This window comes from Xenopus laevis, chromosome 6S, assembly GCF_017654675.1.
Source record: "Xenopus laevis strain J_2021 chromosome 6S, Xenopus_laevis_v10.1, whole genome shotgun sequence".
Classification (NCBI taxonomy): Eukaryota; Metazoa; Chordata; class Amphibia; order Anura; family Pipidae; genus Xenopus; species Xenopus laevis.
In genome coordinates, this window is record NC_054382.1 from 70,145,850 (window position 1) to 70,167,808 (window position 21,959).

At 37.1% G+C, this 21,959-nt stretch overlaps 1 protein-coding gene across 1 annotated transcript in view; it reads left to right on the forward strand.

The window, feature by feature from the left end:
- Positions 1 to 310: 310 nt before the first annotated feature.
- Positions 311 to 21,959, forward strand: part of cdh6.S (cadherin 6 S homeolog) — a 149,428-nt gene continuing 127,779 nt past the window's right edge. The window contains exon 1 of the mRNA XM_018269492.2: positions 311 to 658. The gene's annotated coding sequence lies outside the window, so the exon portion shown is untranslated. The remainder of the gene's footprint in view (positions 659 to 21,959) is intronic.

Genomic DNA, 21,959 nt, shown 5'->3' on the forward strand with positions numbered 1-21,959 from the left:
GATACTTGATGCCAATGTTATTAAAAGTGAAATAAAAAAAACATAAGAAGGGTGGTATTTTGTTCCCAGAATAGGTGACAACCCAAACTAAGAATGAGGGGGGGGGGAGATATACAGCCTTGCAGACAAATAAAAACTACAAGTTTCTTGGTCGTGCCTTGACCTCATTTTACTAACAGTGTGTCCGTTTCGGCTGATTGGTCCAGACTTCAAATACAAAAAGTCCTTCTTTGACAAGGGGTCTTTAACAAAAACCCTCCTCTCTGTACCCTCCCACTGAATTCACTTGCAAATCAATGTGTGAGTGTGTGTGTATGAGACGTTCCCTCTCTCTCTCAGTCCTTAACCTTTCAGTGCTGAGTGTTGCAGCTCTGGTTACACAGCAGAGGCAGCAGAGTCTGTGTGCATGAGGGAGGTGCGCTCACCCCCCTTCCCTATTATTAATCAGCTAGAAAGCCCCCATGGTTTCCTTTCCCTGCTTGGCAGAGTTAAAAGTGATGCTGTGAAGCGGAGCCCCAGTTAGAATCAAGTAGAAACGCAGTTGGAGGAGGTGTATAACAGATTCTGTTGGGGAAACTGTGACAGCAGCAGCAAAAAGAGGCGCTGACCAGCGTACCGGTCCTCTCTCCCTGCTAGTGCCACCACTTCCAGTCGCCCGGTAAGAAAACTGGCTTTCTTTCTTCTTTTTTCATAGGGCAGAGTTATAAGCTTCCAATGGCAGCTAATTCTTATGCTGCTTTATACTGCTATGTAGAAAGTTAGCAGTAGCTCAGGTTATTGAAGGTCACCTCACTCACTGATGTAACACGCTGAGGGCTTATGCTATAGGATACAGGATCATATGGAATCCAAGCTTATGGCACCTCATCCATTTCCCTGTTTGGCTGTTGTTTTTCCCTGCTGCACAGGTTCTACCTAAAGAGTGTTCTTTTGGAAATGAACCATGAGCCTAGCCCAGGGCACAATATTATCCTATAGACTTATCAGAATCTCTAGCAGTCACCGTCAGTTGGCTTGGACATATGTATATTGTTAGTGCTACAGCCCCTGGATTTACAGTAGCACTTTCCGCAGCACACTATATACATGTGCAGCTGATTTTCCCAATAATGCAAGGTGCAGCCAGTGTACATTGTTGAATAGGGAAATGATTCCTGTGTGCAGTGATACCACTGCTTAGAAAAGTAAAGTCCTGCACTACAAGGGAGCAAATACTAAATCACATCCTTGCCTATGATACTATTCTACATTTAAAGAGTTTGAAGTTCAAAGTGCTTAACAACACATGATTATGCTATGATGTATATTATGAATGCATGAAAACAAACCTCTATATTATTTAAATGTATTGTATTCCATGTATTACTTGACAGAAAGTCAGTTAGTTTCCAGAGAAATCCCTGTTTTACGAACTGTAGAAATGAGAACAGAGTGCAAATTTGATCTTTAACAATGAATGGTGGTATTAAAAATGCAAAAGGCGAGCTTCTGAATGGAGGCAATTACTGGATTTTTTAGATTTGGACCCTTTTTTGCTATACACGTTCATTTCAACTGCAGCTTGACCTCCCTGGGAAGGATAATAGTGTTTTTGCTGTTTGAAAAAAAAAAGGAAGCGGTCCCATAATAGAGTGACAAGCACAAAGAAAGAGCAATTATCCTCGAATTTGGCATGAGGTATCTCTTCCATCTGCTAGAATGCACAATACAAAAAAAGATTCAGCTACAACAGGTACAGCCACACTATCTATAGCTGAGAACATCACAGTCAGCCTTTCATAGCCCACATTAAAGTATTAGCCAGAGAAATGAGAATTTTTACTGCTGGCTGAATTCAGGCAGCACTCAGCTTTATGTAAGAGAATCAGCACTAACACCAGATAATGACATTAATTTGATTTGCACACCTCACTGCATTTACTTTCTCCGTGTGAGTAGAACAAGAAATTATATCTGTGCCAGTTGGGCTGATTTTCTCACATATTTTAGATCCTTTATTTATTCATGTGAAAAGTCAAGCGTAAATGAACATATATTACAGAATAAAAAAAACTTCCACCTGAGCCTTTCTACTGCCTTTGTAAGGCCTCACATTATGAGGATTATATTTTTTTATTGTCGTACGTTTTGGGGTTTTTTTCTTCTAATTCCTCTGGCCCATTTTCTGGTTTAGTAATGTGTAACTTTTGCAAATGTCACTGAGATGTGTGGGCAATTTAAACATTAACTTAAGGGTGACCCCAGAGAGCCTGTCAGTGGATTGAGGCTGAAGGGTTAACCCCTGTTTGCAGGGCATTATTATTGCTCATAGCTTTGGCAGCCAGCATAGTTTCTTATTTCCAGTTTCTGCCATTGTCCTTTGCAGTCATTTAAGACATGGGCATGCTTCCATTCCTCCAGGGAATTCAATGTCCCTTTAGGTTCTTCAGGAAAAGCAATTTGGAGCCATCAGCTCAGTCAAATACATACATGCCGGAGAACAAATTGACATATGCAGTATTTTTTTCCCATATCAGTGTGTGCTAGGAGACAGTATTCATTTACCATTCTGGAACAAGAAAATGCCTAAAGATATGCTATTTGAAAAAAGAAGAAGGATGAGAGCTTGCCAGCGTTTTTGTTTTATGCAGAAAAGGGATCATCAGATAACAGAGTAACTAAAGGAAAGTTGATTAACAGAATATGTTCTCCTGTTTAAAAAGTAGTAATTAAGAACTTAGTTGGAGTTCATTTCTCAGTTAAAGTGACGGTAGTTCCTCCCACCTAGCTGCTGTGGGATTGAACTAATGTTCCAGTTTGATTTCTCTTTGAAGCAAATGTCTATTCCCTTGGGAAATGTGATTTTCCTCTCCCTGCTTTTCGTCTGTTCCCATCAAAGAAGACCCGTTAATTTATTTGACTGCCTTGGATGTGGGTTACTTCTAATTATATCAGGGCAGCATGGGGTTTTTAACAACAGAAAATGTATTTACTCTGTGGCATTATTTTGACTTTAAAATAAAATTTTGCTGAAGCTTTCTACATGTTTTTCACCAGATAAGTTAATCAAATTCTAAATCGTGCGTAGCATTGAGGGGGAGGTGGAATTTCATAGTTTTTGTGGGGAAATATATACCTAATTCCTTCTGTATGTAAGACTTCCAGCAAACAGATGGACAATTGGCTTTATTAAAAATTCATATACAGCAGGGATTTGATTGGCCAGTATAAAATGTAATCTGGATTTGGCAAAACAATGAAGGGTGCACCCTAGACCATGTTTGGCCCCCTACGTCTGTTTTTTTAATTTATCTCATCTCCAATTGGTAATTGATATACTGTGTTAATCCATATTGTGCCTCTGGTATATTATATGCAGTTGGACAGTCAGGGATTTCAGTGTTAATGTTTTGTCATTTACACTCTTCAATTTCCTTGCCCTGTGCCAAAGCAGCCATGCCACTATAAAAGGCATAAGTTCTGCATGCTGAATCAATAGCCCTGCTTATTAGATGAAGGATTTGACTTGCTATTGAACAGCAAGTATACTATCTGCAATGTGTTCCAGCTAAGATAAAAATTGTTTGGGGGGGGAGCTCATTTACTATTCGCTTAGTCATGACACAGTTTTCTTTAGGGGGTACAATACCTTGACCTCTTGGATATGGAGAGTGCAATAACTGAGTTCTATATGCATTAACATCAAACAGAGCAGTGACATATCTTCATTAGAGAACTCATTAATGCAGTTTCTATAGATCTAGTGGGTGTTTTTGAAAGAAAATAAAAGAAGATCCAATACCCTGTAAATGTCATGGGCATTAGCTATATACTGTAGTTCTGTTATATCCATATTACTTGGTTAACTGTTAAATAGGGGAAACAAGTTAGAAGCAGTTAAAGCCCATTGCCATATTGTGTTTGGGGGAAGGGGCGGATTAACAAATCAGTATCTTGAACATGTGTTTTTGTGGTTGCTGATTGGTGAAAGGTATTAAAATGGGTTTTGTTTCCTGGAACATATTTAGAAAGGGGGTTTGTTTCTTTTTTAATGATTATAATACAACTCTGGCCTCGTCATCTGATCTTTTCCAGGTTAGATAGGTACCTGTTAAACTACATAACCATACCATATGATTTAGATGTCTACTAACTAGCAATTCTCTATAGAGACATGTTGTAATCTTGATGTTTCCCTTTTAGTGTTCTGAAAAAAAATCGCATTCTACCAACATGTAATACATTTAGCAAGAATACTTTATCATATCTATTTGTGTTCATTGCAATGAATGACTTTTATATTTCATTTATTAACTAAGAGTAATGTCAAAAGTTGTTGGCAGTTTATATATGTATATATCATTCTCTGGGTCAATGAAAGATTCCGATTTTGCAGGAGTCATTCAAAGGTTTCAAGGTGAAACTAGAGGTGATTGTGTAATGGATCCAATCCTAGCAAATAGCTTTGTTTAAATTCTGCCTTCCTACACAAAACGGCTGCAGAAGCTGATTAATCATGGTGATTGCAGTGGATCATTTTCTTAGCAGTAAAATATTGCAGTGAGGGTAATTCAAAATGTCCTGTTTCTAAAGACTCTATATGACATTGAATAGAAACCAAATTATCTTCCAGAACTGTGTAGGCCTTCACTTTTAATGCAAAAGAACCCAGTGACTGAACAATGCTCTTAAACAGTACTTTAAGGTTTGGGATTAAGAAAGATTGGTAATGAGGGAAATAACATGACATTTGCTGTGTTGCTGAATGAGTAGGACATGTACTTTCATTAGAAAAATGATGATGGTGACTCATAAAGCAGCAACAAACTTTTATATTTTTCTTGAACCACGATTAGGCAGTGCACCACTGTTTAAAATATGAATCCACATGGGCAACAACTTAAAAAGACTGATATATAGCATGTCCCCAATAAGCTCTACCCATTTCTTGAAGATGCCATAATCAGAGTAATATGATAAGAAAGTTTGGTTGATTTTGATGTCATTGGGAGGAATACTTTTCTACTATGAGAGAGGCCTGTCTATATAAACTACTGATTCTTCTTACTCACACATATGCGAGAGGCATTAGAAGACCTAGAAGGAAAATAACCACTGCATTTACTAAACAAATGTTTCACTAAATGTACCAAATCCAACCATTCGGTCTGTAGTTCAATTGACTGTTTTCCTCAAAAGATTGGCCTTCTCATCATTGTGCCTCTAGAGCTTTAAGCCTAGACTTTAGTCAAGCTGATTGTCTACTTTTGTGTTGCCAATCTTACACGAGTCTACAGTATGTGCCGGCTTTCTCTTTTATGGCCCTTAAAATGTGTTCACAACTCAAATTGCTTATTAGAATGGACTGCCAAAAATGTATTCTGTATATCTGTAAGATAAACCATATCATTCTAGTTCTTATTATGTATATGATCACTGCAATTTCAGTGGTGGTATATAAGATAGGTGATGCCTTGGATTTGACTGTGTGAAGAATTGCTGAATAAATATTGAGAAAACCTGTTCTATTGGAAAATCCAATTCAACTAGATCAATTACAAAGACAGTGATGGGCTAATTCAATACATTCACACTGCAAAAAGAACTTGATGATGTATAATCATTGTAAAGTACTGCTCATCTTTAAATAACAGATAATAATAATTTACTATGTTCCTGATGCAAGACTTCTAACAGATTTCTAACCGAATGGTATGACCTCTGCTGTGGATCCTGTGGAAAGATGGCTCTTCATAGTGGGGAAATGTATACAGTGAGCTATATACTGTACATCAGGGGTCCCTAACCTTTTTCCACCTGTGAGCAACATTCAGATGTAAAATGAGTTGAAGAGCAACACAAGCATGAAAAATATTCCTGGGTGGTGCCAAATAAGGGTTGTGATTGACTATTACACTGGACTGACAGCCTACAGGAGCCTCTTTTTGGTAGGACACCTGGTTTTTATACAACCAAAACAAGCCTGGAATTCAAAAATAAGTACCTGCTTTGAGGCCACTGAGAGCAACATCCAAGGGGTTGGGGAGCAACATGTTGCTCATGAGCTATTGGTTGGGGATCACTGCTGTACATTGGACAAGAAAAGCAGTCACAGAGGTGCACAGAGGTTGCAGAGTAGGGATGTAGCGAACTGCCGATTTGGTGTTCGCGAACGCCGTTCGCGAACACCGGCAAAAACTGCGAACGTTTGCGAACAGTTTGCGAACTTCGAACACCCGCTAAAATCGTTCGAATCGAACGATCGAAGGATTTTAATCGTTCGATCGAACGATCGAAGCATTCGATCGAATGCTTTTCATTCGATCGAATGCTTACAATCGTTCGAACGAATGGAAATCGTTCGATTTTTAGCGGTCGAAGGAATTCGAATGGTCGAATGGTCGAACGATTTGTATTCGAATCGAACGCAAACTCAAAATGCGAACGTCGCGCGACGTTCGCGAACATTCGGCGGACGCGAACGGTCGAAGTTCGCGCGAACAAGTTCGCCGGCGAACAGTTCGCTACATCCCTATTGCAGAGTATAGTTGCTTTATGTTTACTCAGCACACGTGAAGGGCTATAGTTCAAGTTAATGAATTTTTTTTATTGTATACCAGCTAATCTAATCAGAGTTTATGAAAGATTGCTAATATGACTAATATTTGAGCAATGAGCTTTATGGTAAATAAGTCTTTAATGATTTAAATGAATCTAGAAATGTGTGCATGTTTTTGCTTGCTTGTGCAGCTCTGTCTTTACCTATCCCATTATGCCTGATATATTTACATTTATTTATTTTTTTATTCTCAACTACAAACAATGTCCAATCTGTATTCCCCAGTAGCTGTTGTCCCCTCTGTGGTGCCGAGATGACCGTTGCCTTGCAACACTGGAACCCTAAGTTTGATTCCAACCAAGGCACACTCTTTGCCTGTATTGGCTTCCCCTGGGTGTTCTAGTTTACTCCTATATGTCAAATACATTAACTCTGATTAAACTGACATAATGTGTATGCAATAGGAACTGTAAGTTCTCAAGAGGGCTAATGTGAATGATAGACAAAGTGCTGTGGTGCTACATAAATAAACAATAGCAATTTACTTGTATTTGAATAAAAGCTATTAGGCCTCTTGGGCATATCTGTAAAAATGTTTAAAGTTAGGAATTTCTAAGTGATTATGTGACCCTCTATCTTGCATTGATAAAAATATGTAGTAATGAAAATGAAATGAAAATGAAATGAAAATGAAATGAAATAAATGAAAAATTGCATTAATACATGACTCTCACAATATACTGCTTACAGCAATATCCAGTTGTCATGATGCTGCTCTGTCTTTGTGAAACTTAGTTGTCAAGAATTGTTCTTTATTTCCATCAGTTTTTTGCATGTGACACACCTAAACTTGTCAGTTGAATGATTTAAAATATGCTGCCCTTCAATCTGCTAATAAATGCCAAGCGTTCACCTACAGCCTGAGATACTGTATGCTATGGCTGTATCTTGTAATCAAAGGCTGTACCTTTTGTCAGCCATCATATTGTTGACACCTTGTGAACCTGGTGCAGTCAGTTCCTTTGATTATATACCAGACATCACAAACAAATCAAACAGCTCAATATCATTATCCATAACATCTCTCTATCATAACCCAAGGCCAAGCTTAACTGCAGAAGCTGTGTAGAGATATGTGTAAATGTGTAATTTATCTAGTAAACACAATATTGTGCTGTTGTTACACATTACCAGTTATAAGTTACCTTCATTTGAAATTGCAATTCTAGATTCTTAAATGCCTGTTTGGAAGCAGCAACACAACTGAGTAAAATGTATTTGAATGATATTAAGGTAATGAATAATATTAATTAAATATTTATTATGGTTCTAGCGTGCAAATAAAGGCAAATCTTTGCACAGCAGGTCTGAGAAGAAATTAAATGTCCACAACTGAATCTATTTATAAACAGATTTATATTCACAGATATACAATTTACTGTAGTTACATGTCAGTTGACAAAGAATCTTGGAAATTGTAGTTCAGAAAGTTTCAGCATGGAGACTAAATTGTTACTCAATTGTCATTCATTGTTACTCTCAGTAATGTTCAACAAATTGATAGGCATCAGTACCTCTTGGGAAAAATTACAGAAGATCAATAAATCATCCACTTGTCCAACCTGAGGCCCATGGGCCAGGCCTTGATGTGGCCCTCCAAGGAATTTTCATGGCCCTCAAATTTGCCATGGACGCCAGATTTATGTGTATGACATCATATTTACAGTATAAAATTCAGTCAGAGTATATTTGGTACTGCTTCTTGATGTATTTTGGATTGTTCAGAGTTTTAACTAAGGCAAGATGGCAGCTCCAATGTGTAAATGCAAACAGGAATAAAATAAATGCATAGGATATGAATGTACTAATACATTCCCACCTAAGGGAAATTAGTTAGTAGATAAATTCTTTCGGGCATTATTTATTTCTGTGACATAGGAAGATCGATCCAATAATTCTTTGGCACAACGTACACAACACATAATATTTTAAGACGGCTATAAATTAAATGGACATTGATGATAGGTTCTGAGAATCTAAGAAAAGTTATGAAATGTGTCGCTGCTACAAAGATGAAATAGATAGATAGATAGATAGATAGACAGACAGACAAGAAAGGTAAAAAAATAGCACTTCTTTATCAAATCCCTTAACATGTCCTTCCACAGCCCAAGGAGATCTACGAGTAGCTGGATTCATTATAGCATTCACTTTCTGCAAGCTACTGGAAAGTGTACATACAATATTAAAAGACATCTGACATCTGACATCTGTCAAGTTGTGGGTGTCTTTACTGTCCATTACAAATGATGGGATATCGAGAGCAAATATACTGTATGGAAATAAAAAGCTACAATACAGAAAAGGATTTCACTTTTAAAGTATCCTCAGCTGACTTGTGGCAAATAAGATGCACTAATATAAAAATATAAACAGGCAAATTAGAACATAAGGAACTTCCTAGGGGTATGCGTTCATGAATTCTTAATGGGTTCTCTGAAATGGACATGCAGTAGCTAGTTGTGCTTAAAAGTATTATTTATATTCATATCATATGTTAAAAAAAAATAAGTATCATACAAATTAGAGGCCTCAAGAAGTTTTAGTGGAATTCCTGCAGTTATCCGTTACAGCACAGGCTTTCTTTGGTACCACTGGACATAATCCCCTTTTAAACCAACAGGCTAAAATAAGCGCCTCATATTACCGTTTCATTTCACTTTAAAACACAAGGACTTGTATGCACACGAGAGCAAGGTCTTCTGCTGGTTTATATCTCAGCAGAGAACTGTCAGGTTAATGAAAAACAGACTAACAGAAAATGTAAAGTATTCCATTTACTGTATAATGTTTTGCCTAGGTGTCAAAGCCTTACAAAATATTTTAATGTGTCTGTTTGGATATAACTCTGGCAGAGAGTGGGGGGCCGCTATAAAACATTAAGGCATGTTTATAATAAGTATGTAGGATCTATGAAAGCAGACCTTGCCTGATAAGAAAGAAGTGCTGATATTTACATACCATAAGACCACCTATGGTTAGGTTTATACACAGCTACAAGCAAGAATTCATTATAGACAGTGTTATGTTTAAACAGGGATAACTTGAATGCATTTTATAAAATGTACAGCATGTTCAACACCTTTTTTCTGCTGCGCTTTAACCATGCACTATTTATAGGTGAGAGAAGAGAGTTGCCAATGCTAATCCAGTACTTGTCTACATATACACTTCAACATACAATTTTATGACAATAGTATGACATAATATCATTACTATCATGTTATCCTGTGTAATGTTATATTAATGATTCATTAATATAACATTACACAGGATAGCACTTTTCCAGAGACATCATGTTCATGTAAAATGTGCAGTCATTCTTTTGCAGATAAAGGCCACGAACACAGAGTCAAGTACAGTTCTATTTGCTTGTTCATCTTGATTTTTGTTGGAAATTCTGCAAGACGTTCTGCTGTGCTAAAAGTATTGTAAATGTAGTCAAGTGAGTTCATGTGAAACAGTTCGATGACTAACCATAAATGCCCAGTTGGTCAGGCTGTAGAAACCAGCCAAGCTGTCAGATCAAATTTGGCAATGTATAGCCAGCCTTAGTAAGTTAATGCTGTGTGATGACGTACAGCAAGGATACGTTTGGTCCTTGTAAAAAACATCTTCTGTATTCATTGTGAAAACCAATGGCGGAGACTTGGAGACCCTCTGACATCACTGATAAGACGTGTCACAAGTATCACTACAGGTAACTTGAACTGTAGAACAACTATTGGCATGCTTGGCCAAAGTTACAAGAAATTGATATAGGAATTACTGCTTAATGTTCAATTTTGCTATTGAAGCCCAGCTTCAAAAGCAAAAATCTGAACGTCATTCAGATAAATGGATGGGGAAGAAAATCATCCTTCTATTCAAATTAAGAACAAAAATGTACAGTATGTCTGATCAAATGCCATCTACTAGAAAATTGCTAAATATTGCAATTCCACAGAACAAACAGCATTTCAAATTATTTGCTACTAATTTTACTGAAGTCTTTAAACTCAAAATATTTAAGTCAACATATTTTAATATATTATAACCATGGATATTATGTACTGACCTTTAGTAGAGAATAAACAATTATAACTTGATTTATCCTGTGCACTGATATATGAGCTTAATCTGTTAAAAGGGAGAAAATCATGGCCCAAACTGAAAATTACTATAGCTGCTAATCCTTCCTCATTAAGGACATCTGCAGACTTCAAAAAATGTAGCTGACAAGATTAAGAGAAAAGTTTTTTTTCTTAAGATGATAAGACCTTTTGATGTTGGCATGAAAATTAGCTCTGTCCTGCTTGGTGGAGTGGAGAAAGTTTTCCTTAACAGCAGGGGATGCCATGTACTCACTAGAGGGATTATACCTAATAAAACTAAAATTAGCATGAAAATAGAAAGGAAAATACAAATGATGCCTCTTATCTGTACTATGCTCTCTGTTTTGTTATCAAAATAAACCACAATCAAACAACAACTTCTTGAATTGAAAAAATGACTCAATTTGCATCTATTGTTTTGCTACAATAAATGTCTACTTAAAGGGATATTTTCATGTCTTAAAGATAAATTCTCTACTTTTGTTCTACTTTAGTTGCATTTGATGACATTTTGGTACAGCCCAAAAGGAAGTAACCCAATAGGCTGTCCCACCGCAGCTATTCAGATATCCTCAAGCTGCAAACACGATTACCTGCTGTGCAAACTCACCCACAGTCTGCATGGAAACCCCATCTGTTCTGTCTCCTTAATTAAGAAAATATACAGTAGCTATGGTATTCTGGGAGTAGGTATACAAATGCAGTGGCAATGCAGTGAACCCTGACACGTGTTGCTATCAAGCATTTAGCAGATATAGATTCCATTTGTAATTTTTTTTTCCCCAGTCATATTTCTTATATAATAAAAACCTGATGTCTCTCCTGTACCATAATAACTCTGCAGTTGTGCATGGGTCACTAGTGTATTACACCATGAGTTTGAAAACACCCGATACATTATAGCATTTAGATAATAAACCTTGCAACACTGTTCAATTTACACAACAAATATGCAAATAACATATAATTATTGGTAGAGAGAGAGGTCTTTGCTCAGTCTGAAAGATATATAATATTAGACAAACATTCTGGATTAGCTGGGTCTTTGGAACATGCAGTCGAACTGGCAATTGCTATAATTTGAAGCAGGGAAATCATATTCATCACTTTAGGGGTTATAATAATCACCCCAGTTTCAGCAAGAACTGCTTGACTTATGACGTATAAAATAACACAGCTTTGTATGTTCTCCATTCAGTTATAATTTCAGCACAAAGGGAAGCAGGCAACAGAAATTCCCCTCTTCAGTTTTCCATAAAATGTTCTATTACCAATAATGTGGGTGTACCAGAAGAGATACAGTGATTACAATGCCATTAATTTGTAGGGATTTTCAGATATTTTAAGTGGCAAAACCCCTTGTTTACTATTACCCTAAGGAACTGACTTGTATGCCAATACCCTTAGAACAATGTCATGTAGAATCATGTTGAAAGCTTTTTACAAAATTTACAAATTGCACACTGACTCTTCCTACTAACGTATTTATTAACTGTAACCGTTTAATATGCAAAAGGTTCCACCGCCAGTGATAAGTAACACATAATCCCTCCGTTACTTTCCATTAACAGCTGCCAGATCCTTTGGATTGAATCAGAGCTACAGTATGAACATGTCAGGGCAGTATTACCTAGATGAAAATTTTACACATGGAGTGATTATAGAAGCTTTGTCTGAATTGTCCATTGTCTCTTGATGTCTACTAGTTTGCTCCTTCAATGCCCCTATTTGCAAAATGCAATTTATTTACCCAGTGCTACCCCTACTATTCCCTATCATGTGTGATCTCTGTAGCTCTCTTCCTATATGCCTGGTGCTTTGGCAATTTTAGCTCTTCAGCTGGTCATATCAGGTCACATTTGTGATTGCGGCTGTTTGTGTAATTTATTGTACAGCTTTACAATGTTGCTCAACAGTAATACAAATCACATGGAGTACTGTCCCATCCTAATATATGTGAGTGTGTTTAGGTGCTTTTTTTTATACTGGCATACACAAATTCAGCAATCAACAGTTTATGCTTGATGAAAAGAAAAGAAAAAGAAGTAAAGTTTTATTTCCTCTGAGTGGCTATGCAGTGCTGCATAAAGACTGGAGTGATTTCCCTATTGGCACTTGGGGAAGGCAGTTGGGTTTATTGTGGCTTGATGATATATTTTATGGGTCTGTGTTCTCTAAGTAGAAAAATCTTTACTTAGTGCAGACTAAATGCCTAAATGCTAGAGTGTTTCATAAGATGAATAGTGATGGGCGAATTTGTGCTGCGAAAACGAAAAAAAAATTGAAGTCAATGGGCGTCTAAATAATTTTGATGCGCGTCAATTTTGACGAGTGTGACAATTTTTATATGCGCGACTATTTGGTCCAAATGCATTAAAGTAATTTTTTATGCGTGCGACTATTTTGACACACGAATTGTCGCTGCAGTTTTGCGAATGAATTCGCAAATTTATTTGCCCATCACTAAAGATGAATCTCCAAATCTTGTAATTTGCTTTCTATTTTCTGCCACTATCTGGACAGACTCCTTATCTAAACTGCAATATATTTAAAACAGCTTGCAATCTTGGCTACTAAAAAAAACAAAAAAGTTAAAAAAAGTAGCTAAGCAAACTCAAAACCATCTGACGCTGTGTCCCAATAGATATACCTTGTGAATTACTTAGATGCTCTGCCAATAACTGTGCATTAATCTTCAAGACAATTCTAAAGCAAGTTAAATTGACTTGACGTGCTGTTAACAATTAGATATTACAGATGGGCTTTGAACAGAGAAACTTTTCTGTAACATGATTGATTAATGAAGTCATAATGAATTAAGAAGCATTGCTTAGCAATGGCATCATTATAGAGGATCTTTATATACCAGACATATTTTTTAGTTAAAAGCACTTTTTGTTTTTTCTTTTATCTATTGTTGTATAGATGAAATGGTAAAACTAAAAATGATTCAGAAACAATAGTATTGTTGAATAAAAAGTATGGACAGGTCACATAACAGTCTCATGGTCAGCTGGGTTTCGGTTAGTATGCATCCAAGACATTGTGTTGACAACCCACTGGGGAACTACCTTGTGCTATTGAACATATGAAAGGGGCAGTATACCTGCTTCTTCAACATGAGTTCAGTGATTAAGCCTTCAAATGAATATACTCTTTGCCTATTGTTTTAATCATAAAAAATAGATCAGAGGAAGGCTGCCAATTGTATGACCACCTGTAAATTCATGCCATTAGAACTGATCTTCTTAAAGTCTTTCAACTTGTGTCCTCCCAGTGAGTTCTATAACAACCCCATATACCTGCAGTGAGAGTGATTATTTCTGAAAAATCCAAAGCTTGTTTACACTGATCCTCAGTGCACACTACATACATTGTGTGAAAGCTACAGTGTTTCCCATTCTGTGCAACAGCAAACAGATATCAGCAGGAAAAAATGTTTTGACCGTCATGGTCATCTCCAAGAGGACTGCAGTGATTACATATCTCTGTCCTTGGTACTTTCAAAAAGGAATTGGATAGCATAGAGAATTTGGTAGGCGTATACAGTATGTATATGAGTTTCCTAACACATACATTCACCATTACTAGACACAAACAAATATATTTTTGAAAAAAAATATTTAACCTATAGATTTCAGGACTAATTTGAAATAATGAATACATTTCCTTTTATAGGAAAATTATACCCCTAAAATCAATACTTAATCCCGGTCTACCAGCAGATCCCCATCATGTTCCTGGTAGATCGTGACCTGGGGCCCCGCGTCGGAACAAGAGACGGCTGGCTGGGCTCAGAGCAGAGGAGGAGGGCGGGCTCAGAACAGAAGAGGAGGGCGGGTTCAGAGTAGAGGAGAAGTGCCAGCTCAGAGGAGAAGGGCAGAAGTGCTGGCTCAGAGAAGAAGGGCAAAAGGGCAGGCTGTGCTGAGGGGAAGGGATATGGAGAGGAATGAAGGGCAGGCACGGGGAAAAAAGGGAAGGAGTGCAGGCTTCAACAAGCATGGAGACACAGAGGGGAAGAAGGGAAGTATTTCAACACACAATGTGGCGATGTACATGGCAGTGGGTATGTGCAATAACTAACGTGTTTTGTGCCTTTACGGCACTTTACCGAAGTGCCGTAAAGGCATGAAACGTGTTAGTTATTGCACATACCAACTGCCATGTACATCGCCTCACTGTGTATTGGAATAAAAGCTGCATCTTTAAACTAACTCATAGAAACTCCCTTTGATGTTTGGGTCAGCGCCGGAATGTGGGTTCAATCTTTTGCATAGACATACCGGACAGAAGTGGCTGGGGTTCATGCGAGTGCTATGACCAACGGAGATACGCTGCACTGCACAAGGGTGAGCTCCGGTGCTTTTACACATCCATAACCATTGTCTAATTAGGGGGTATGGCCACAAAAATAGGCGTGGATTAAAAAATTGCTGCGCATTATCATGGTAGATTACCTACTGGGGGCCAGGTATCGAGAGTTGATCCCAGTGTAACAAAGTCTGGGCAAACCTGACTTAAGCAACAGTTTATATCACATTAAGTTGCCCTTAAAGAATCTTACAAAACTGGAATATATATTTAAGTCAAAATTGCCCTGTACATCTTTTCCCTTGATCCCCTTTATTATAATATTCGGAGATCACCTAGCCAGAAATACTGCAGCACTAACTGTAACAGAAAGAAGTGTAAAAGGAAAAGACAGAACTTTGCTCGTTGTTTGGCTCATGTGACCTAACATGGATGGTTTGTTTGTGTGCACCATGAATTATATGGTCCCAGGGGGTGGACCTTAGTTCTTTATATGGTAATTTTCTATTTATGATTACGCAGTGGCACATACTACTGAAAAATTTAATCATTATGAAAATGGTTTGTTTACATGAAGCAGGGTTCATTGTTCAAGGTATGATTTTCCTTTAAGCATAAAAAAAATTCATCATTGCATCACAATCTTTGTACCTTTCAGTACTCTGCATTAAAGTAACAGTAATACTAAAAAATTAAAGTGTTAAAATGTGTTTCCCTGTACTGGTAAAGCTGGTGTGTTTGCTTCAAAGACATTACTTGAGTTTATACAATCAAGCTGCAGTGTAGCCATGGGGGCAGCCATTAAAGCACAGGATACACAGTTAAGTATTGAAGAATCCCATTGCACTTCGACAGAACGTATTTGTTATCTACTGTGTATCCTGTGCTTCTCCTTTTTCAGCTTTGAATGGCCGCCTCCATGGCCACACAGCAGCTTGTTTATATAAACTATTGTAGAGTTTCTGAAGCAAATACACCAGTTTTACCAGTACAGGTAATATTATGTACTAGCTTGTTTCCAGGATATACCTGCCCCTACAGGGTCCCTTGACACTATCCATTCCCATTGGAAGCAGACTAATACATTCTCTGATTGGTACCCAGACCATCAAAACCCACCATGTGCCATAGGTTTATTGCAGTTAAAGTCAAAGCCCATGGCACCAATCTTAACCTTCTATAAACAATTTTCTGCCACTCAGAGAGAAGTGTTATTGAATCTAATTACAAGTTATAAATCTATAAGTAACCATGAGAATTCAGATGGCATAGGGCATTGTATCACATGATAAAAAATATATGCTAAAAGCTCAATACATTCACAAGTCAAAGAATTCATAAGATTTAACACTGTGAACTACATTCTTCTGTGGAGACCGATTTCTGCAGATCTATGAAAAATGGCTTTAATTACTTACTGCCCCATCCCTTTTGAAATAGATTTTTTAAAAACTTATAGAACAGGGGAGTTTTATGCAAAAACAGCAAATTTTGTCTAAAAGCTGTACAAGATGTTTCTCAATAAAGTAAATGGAAGCATGATGAATAGTGATGGACGAATTTGTTCCGTTTCACTTTGCAGAAAAAATGTGCGAATTTCCTGCAAAATTTGCGAAAAATTTGTGGAACGAGACACTTTGGCACGCATTAAAGTCAATGGCGTGCGTTTAATTGTTGCGGGCTTCAACAGTATTAAACTTTGATGCTGGCGACAATTTGCGCCTGCCGAATAAATTCGCCCATCACTAATATTCGACATTAAAATGAATTAAACGCTGACAGTATTAAATGTCCTACCAAAGAAGATCAAGTAGAGAAAAACAGCAGTAAATTGCCTTGTTGTGGAAGGGTATGAAACTGTCAGTAATATTCCCAACTTCTTTGCACTGAGCATATTATTTCATCATGTTGCTTCTAAATTGCACAATGAATAATCCACCAAGAGGGCATTTATTAACAGCAGTTTTCCTATATTACTCTGTGCCTGATTTATCAGCCTTTTGTTGATATCTTCTGGTGCTTAATACTATAGTTCTGAAATGGTGCTTGGAGCAACTTTTGCAGCTTGAGGCAATGAACTATTAGTTGTGTTTTTAACTGTTGAAGGCTAACTATATTAAAGAAGGATTAAAATATAACGAACCTTTAAATGTATTATTTTTTACACTATGTGCAACTGTGAAAAAAACAAACCTTACTTTTTAGTAGGATTTTCAGTCAAACTGCTGTTGTTAAGATATCACACAATACCTGTTTGTAAAAATAATATGCTTCAATTGCAAATGATTGCTACCACTACTGTGTCACTGCTTCAATATATCATTAAAAGCACAAACTAAGAAGCTTAAACTTTCACAATGCCAAAATGAATTACTTGTCCAGTATATGATAACATTCAATTCCATTTACAAGTGTGAAAACTCCTCTATGGTGTTGGCAATTCATAGCGAAGATGCACTCATTTGTGCCTAGCGATATTTTGCTAGTGATCTTGTGCTTAGGTCAATTTGCATATGGCAGGCAATTTAAAGTTGGGTGGAGGTCTTTATTATAAATGTTGGTGCAAATGCTTGAAGTTACCACTTTTTATTAAAAATGTCCAGGGAACCTTAATAAAGACAAGAGAGTTAATATAATGCCCTACACATGAGCCCACTGTAAAATAAATGTTCCATATGTTAGGAAATTTCTGGAGAAAACTGGTTACCCAAAAAAAGTTTAAACCAGGACTTTTGCAGACAATCCAGCTTAAAAATAGGAAAAGTCACTAGCGTTTTTTGAACTTTAATGCATTTTCAACATAGGCAGAATCCGTACTTTACTGAATTTGCGGAGTAACAACCTTTCTCAAGATCGAAAAGTCACCTGGCGATAGAGTGCAAATGAACGCTAGCGACGGTTAGTGAATAGGCAATGTCTCTGCGTATGGTATTGACGCTGGATGGTCGCTAGCATTAGATACTTCGTCCTTTAGTGAATCTGCCCAATTTTACAGAATGTAAAAGAAAGCAGAGTAATCTCAACACAACGAATCATAACAGTGAGTGGGGGGTTTGAAATGCATTGGTGGGGAATATCCATAGTACTAATTCAACACAATGAGATCTGAAGGATTTTGGGGCACTCAAGGCTATTTAATGTACTACTTTTGAGAATATTCTGAGATACTATGGGGCCGATTCACTAACTTCGAGTGAAGGATTCGAAGTAAAAAAACTGTGTTTTTTTGGCTACTTCGACCATCGAATGGGCTACTTCGACCTTCGACTTCGAATCGAAGGATTCGAACAAAAAATCGTTCGACTATTCGACCATTCGATAGTCGAAGTACTGTCTCTTTAAAAAAAACTTCGACCCCCTACTTCGGCAGATAAAAGCTACCGAAGTCAATGTTAGCCTATGGGGAAGGTCCCCATAGGCTTGCCTAAGTTTTTTTGATCGAAGGATATTCCTTCGATCGTTGGATTTAAATCCTTCGAATCGTTCGATTCGAAGGATTTAATCGTTCGATCGAAGGAATAATCCTTCGATCATACGATCGCAGAATGTGCACTAAATCCTTCGACTTTGATATTCGAAGTCGAAGGATTTCAATTCCTAGTAGAATATCGAGGGTTAATTAACCCTCGATATTCGACCCTTGATGAATCGGCCCCTTAGTGTTGTACTGCTGGTCAGCTTGAGGTGGGGGGTGCTCTGGTATAGTTGCAGCAAATGGTGGTAATGTACATCACTACCAATTAAAAGTTTCCTAAAACAGTGGCAGTAATAAATCATCAATACTAAGGTTTTTAATTGGAAGCTCTCTTTTTTTTCAGATCCCTTTGTACAGAGTTGCAAATTAATAATGATATTAATAAAAACTTACATTATATTGTAAGGGAATAGTTTCAAAGGTGCATTGCACCACAGGGGAAATCTGTGCCCCTAATATGTTAAAATGCACAGCTCTCACGGTAACTAAAGTATGCAACACTATAACCATGTTCCGAGATGCTGCTTACTTGAATTTTATCTATGCTTGTGGAGGCAGCTTTTTAAAAGTCTGCACAATCCATTATTAAATGCATATACATGAGAAATTTCTTTCATATCACATTCCAGTGACTGCAATCTCTTCTGAGAACAAAAACATCTATCTTGGCTGACAAACAGCCCCACGGTACACTGGAGTAACAGCATATAAACATTGGCAAAACTTCATATAAGCAAAAATTCCTTAATGACAGAGAAAGCAAAATTCTTTAGCATGAAAAAATATTTAAAACAAGGTTTTTTAAAAAAAAAAAAAGATAAAACAAGCAGCGTTATACTCCATTCCTTAAAGATTACAAGGGAGTTCATCTTCAGGAATTTTTCCTTTATTCTTGTCAACGACAGATAACAAATATCATGGTAATTTTTCGGCTGTCAGTATAAAATATAAAAATTGTTCTAGAATGAGTGACAATATACTACTCATCATTCAGGCCATGCATAACAAATATGATTATTTCAACAGTATACTCTAGTATTTATTTACACCTTTTTAAAACATACATAAAAGTTTGAGATTATTTTTGCTCCGTGTGTATATAGGGGGGTTGCAATCTATGGTATAAATAAAAATGAATAAAAACACAAACCCAGCATTCATTTGAAGGTTTTTTATTCTTTTGGCAACATTCAAGCATCCTTTGTAAAAGACACAGCCTTTCTCAATGACCATGACAATGAGATTTCATCCTTCTTCTCATGATGGTGGCAACGTAGCAACAACAATAGTCTCCCCTGGACTGGGGCTTCATTAAATAAATAATGGCAGATTCATTTTTTCACTGCCAACCTGTCACTGAACTTGCAAATATACAGAGTCTTGTAATTATGTATTCATTTTAAGATTAGATGTTAAGATAACATTAAAGGAGTGGTTCATCTTTAGGTTAACTTTTAGTTTGTTATATAATGCCGTATTCATAGCAATGTTGCAATTGGCTTTCATTATTGGCTTACAGTCTTTTTATAGATTTTGAAATATTTGCCTCCTCTTCTGTCATTCTTCTTTCCAGCTTCTAATGGGGATGACCCAACAGCTCTGCAAGGCTACAATTTTATTCTAATCATTATTTTTTATTACTTATCTTACTAATAGTGTTGGGCAAATTTGGGGCATTTCGCTTTGCCAAAAAATTCCAAAAAAGTTTCCAGTGAAATTCGGGAAACAGCGAAAAATTCGCGAAACATCGCCGGCGTATAGTTTTAGATGCCGGCTTCCATTTCTGATGCCGCCGTCCATTTTTTGATGCCGGCGCAAATTCGCTGGCAAAAATGCACCGGCGTCCAAAAAGAACAGACGCAACGGTTTTTCAAATTTATTCGCCTGCGGCTAAGCAGGTTCCCTGTTTTACATTTTCTAATCTCTTTCAAACCAGTGCCTGGTTGCTAGGGTAAATAAGACCCTAGCAACAAAATAGCTACTGAGATGCAATATGAAGGACTGCTGAACAAAAAAAGCTAAATAACTGAAAACCATAAAAAATAAAAGTTAAATTAATAGCAAATTGTCTCAGAATCTCAGACTATCAACGAATACATCATATTAAAAGTGTATTTATAGGTGAAGAACCCTTTTAAGGGTCATTTACTTATAGATGCAGTTTGCAAAGTAAAATTTTGGATAGAATTTGCCATGTTGCAATTGCCCTTTGGTCTGGATCAAACTTAACTGGGATGGAATTTGCCTGAGTTGGCATGGTTTCATTTCTGGCACTTGGCATCAAAGGACATCTGCATGTTTTTTTTCTATTAATGGTTCGAAGGTAGTAGTTATGGTTTCCCTGCATGAATAGGTATATTTACATGCTTACAAGACAGGAGGTGTGGCGGATGCACAATGGTGCCAACCACAATTATATTCAACAATATGGTGATGAACACACATATACAGAAATGCAAGGATTGGCTTTGGACACAATTACAATACATGTGCAACAAGCATCTTCTGCAGTAAATGATCATTATTGTTTCCTACATCCAGGCCAACAAGCAGCCTGATCAGATCTGGTGTGGATCCTCTAACTTTCTTATCTGCAAGTGCAAGGGTCAGATTAATAAATGGGTTGATGAATCTACTGATACAGGCTTTGATCCAGATGGCAGAACTCCCAAGGGAGGCATAAAGCAGCTCCAGTATGAACCCTGTTGCTCCACTCTCTTAATTCCCATAGTCTGGTTTTGCCAGTGCACCATTTAAACACTAGGGGTAGATGAAGTGTTCACTTTGGTTATACCACCTATGATCCAAAACTATCATGATGGTCTGTGAACCTGACCCCTATTTACAGTGTGAAGATCTTCAAAAACAGTTTTACATTTTTTCTTTGTTTATATCTGGGGGATAGATTCAAGGATCAGACTAGAGAATCCACAGCAGTTTAAATTGAATTATCACCACTTTCTGGCTGCAATTTATATGAATATGTTAATTCATTTGCATGTTCAATGAGGGATGCCATTGTGTTAGGGACCCACCAGTGAATATAAGCACTCCCCTTATACCTTGGATTTCACAATAGCCAAATGTGCCACCAACAGCTTTTCTAATCATAATTGTTTAGATTCTCAGAAGTCAAACATGACACTTTCATGCCACTAGGTATATTAATATTATATGTGATTACAGGTACACTATTATAACTTTTATTTACCAACAGTTGCATCATTTATTCATCCTGCTTGCACAGTGAGATTAACTTTCTAAAATAGAAAACTTCAAGGCAGCCATTCTGTAGGCTCACATTCCAATGCGAGCCTCAGTTATTGATGCAAATAAATGCAGCATATTTTTCAAACAACACTCTTATGCATAGTTACTAAATCTATCATAAGCGCAGTACTGTGAATATATTTAGCTCGCAAATAAACAACAACTTATGTTGGCATAAGACTTATTTGAGATGCAATAAAAAAAACTAAAC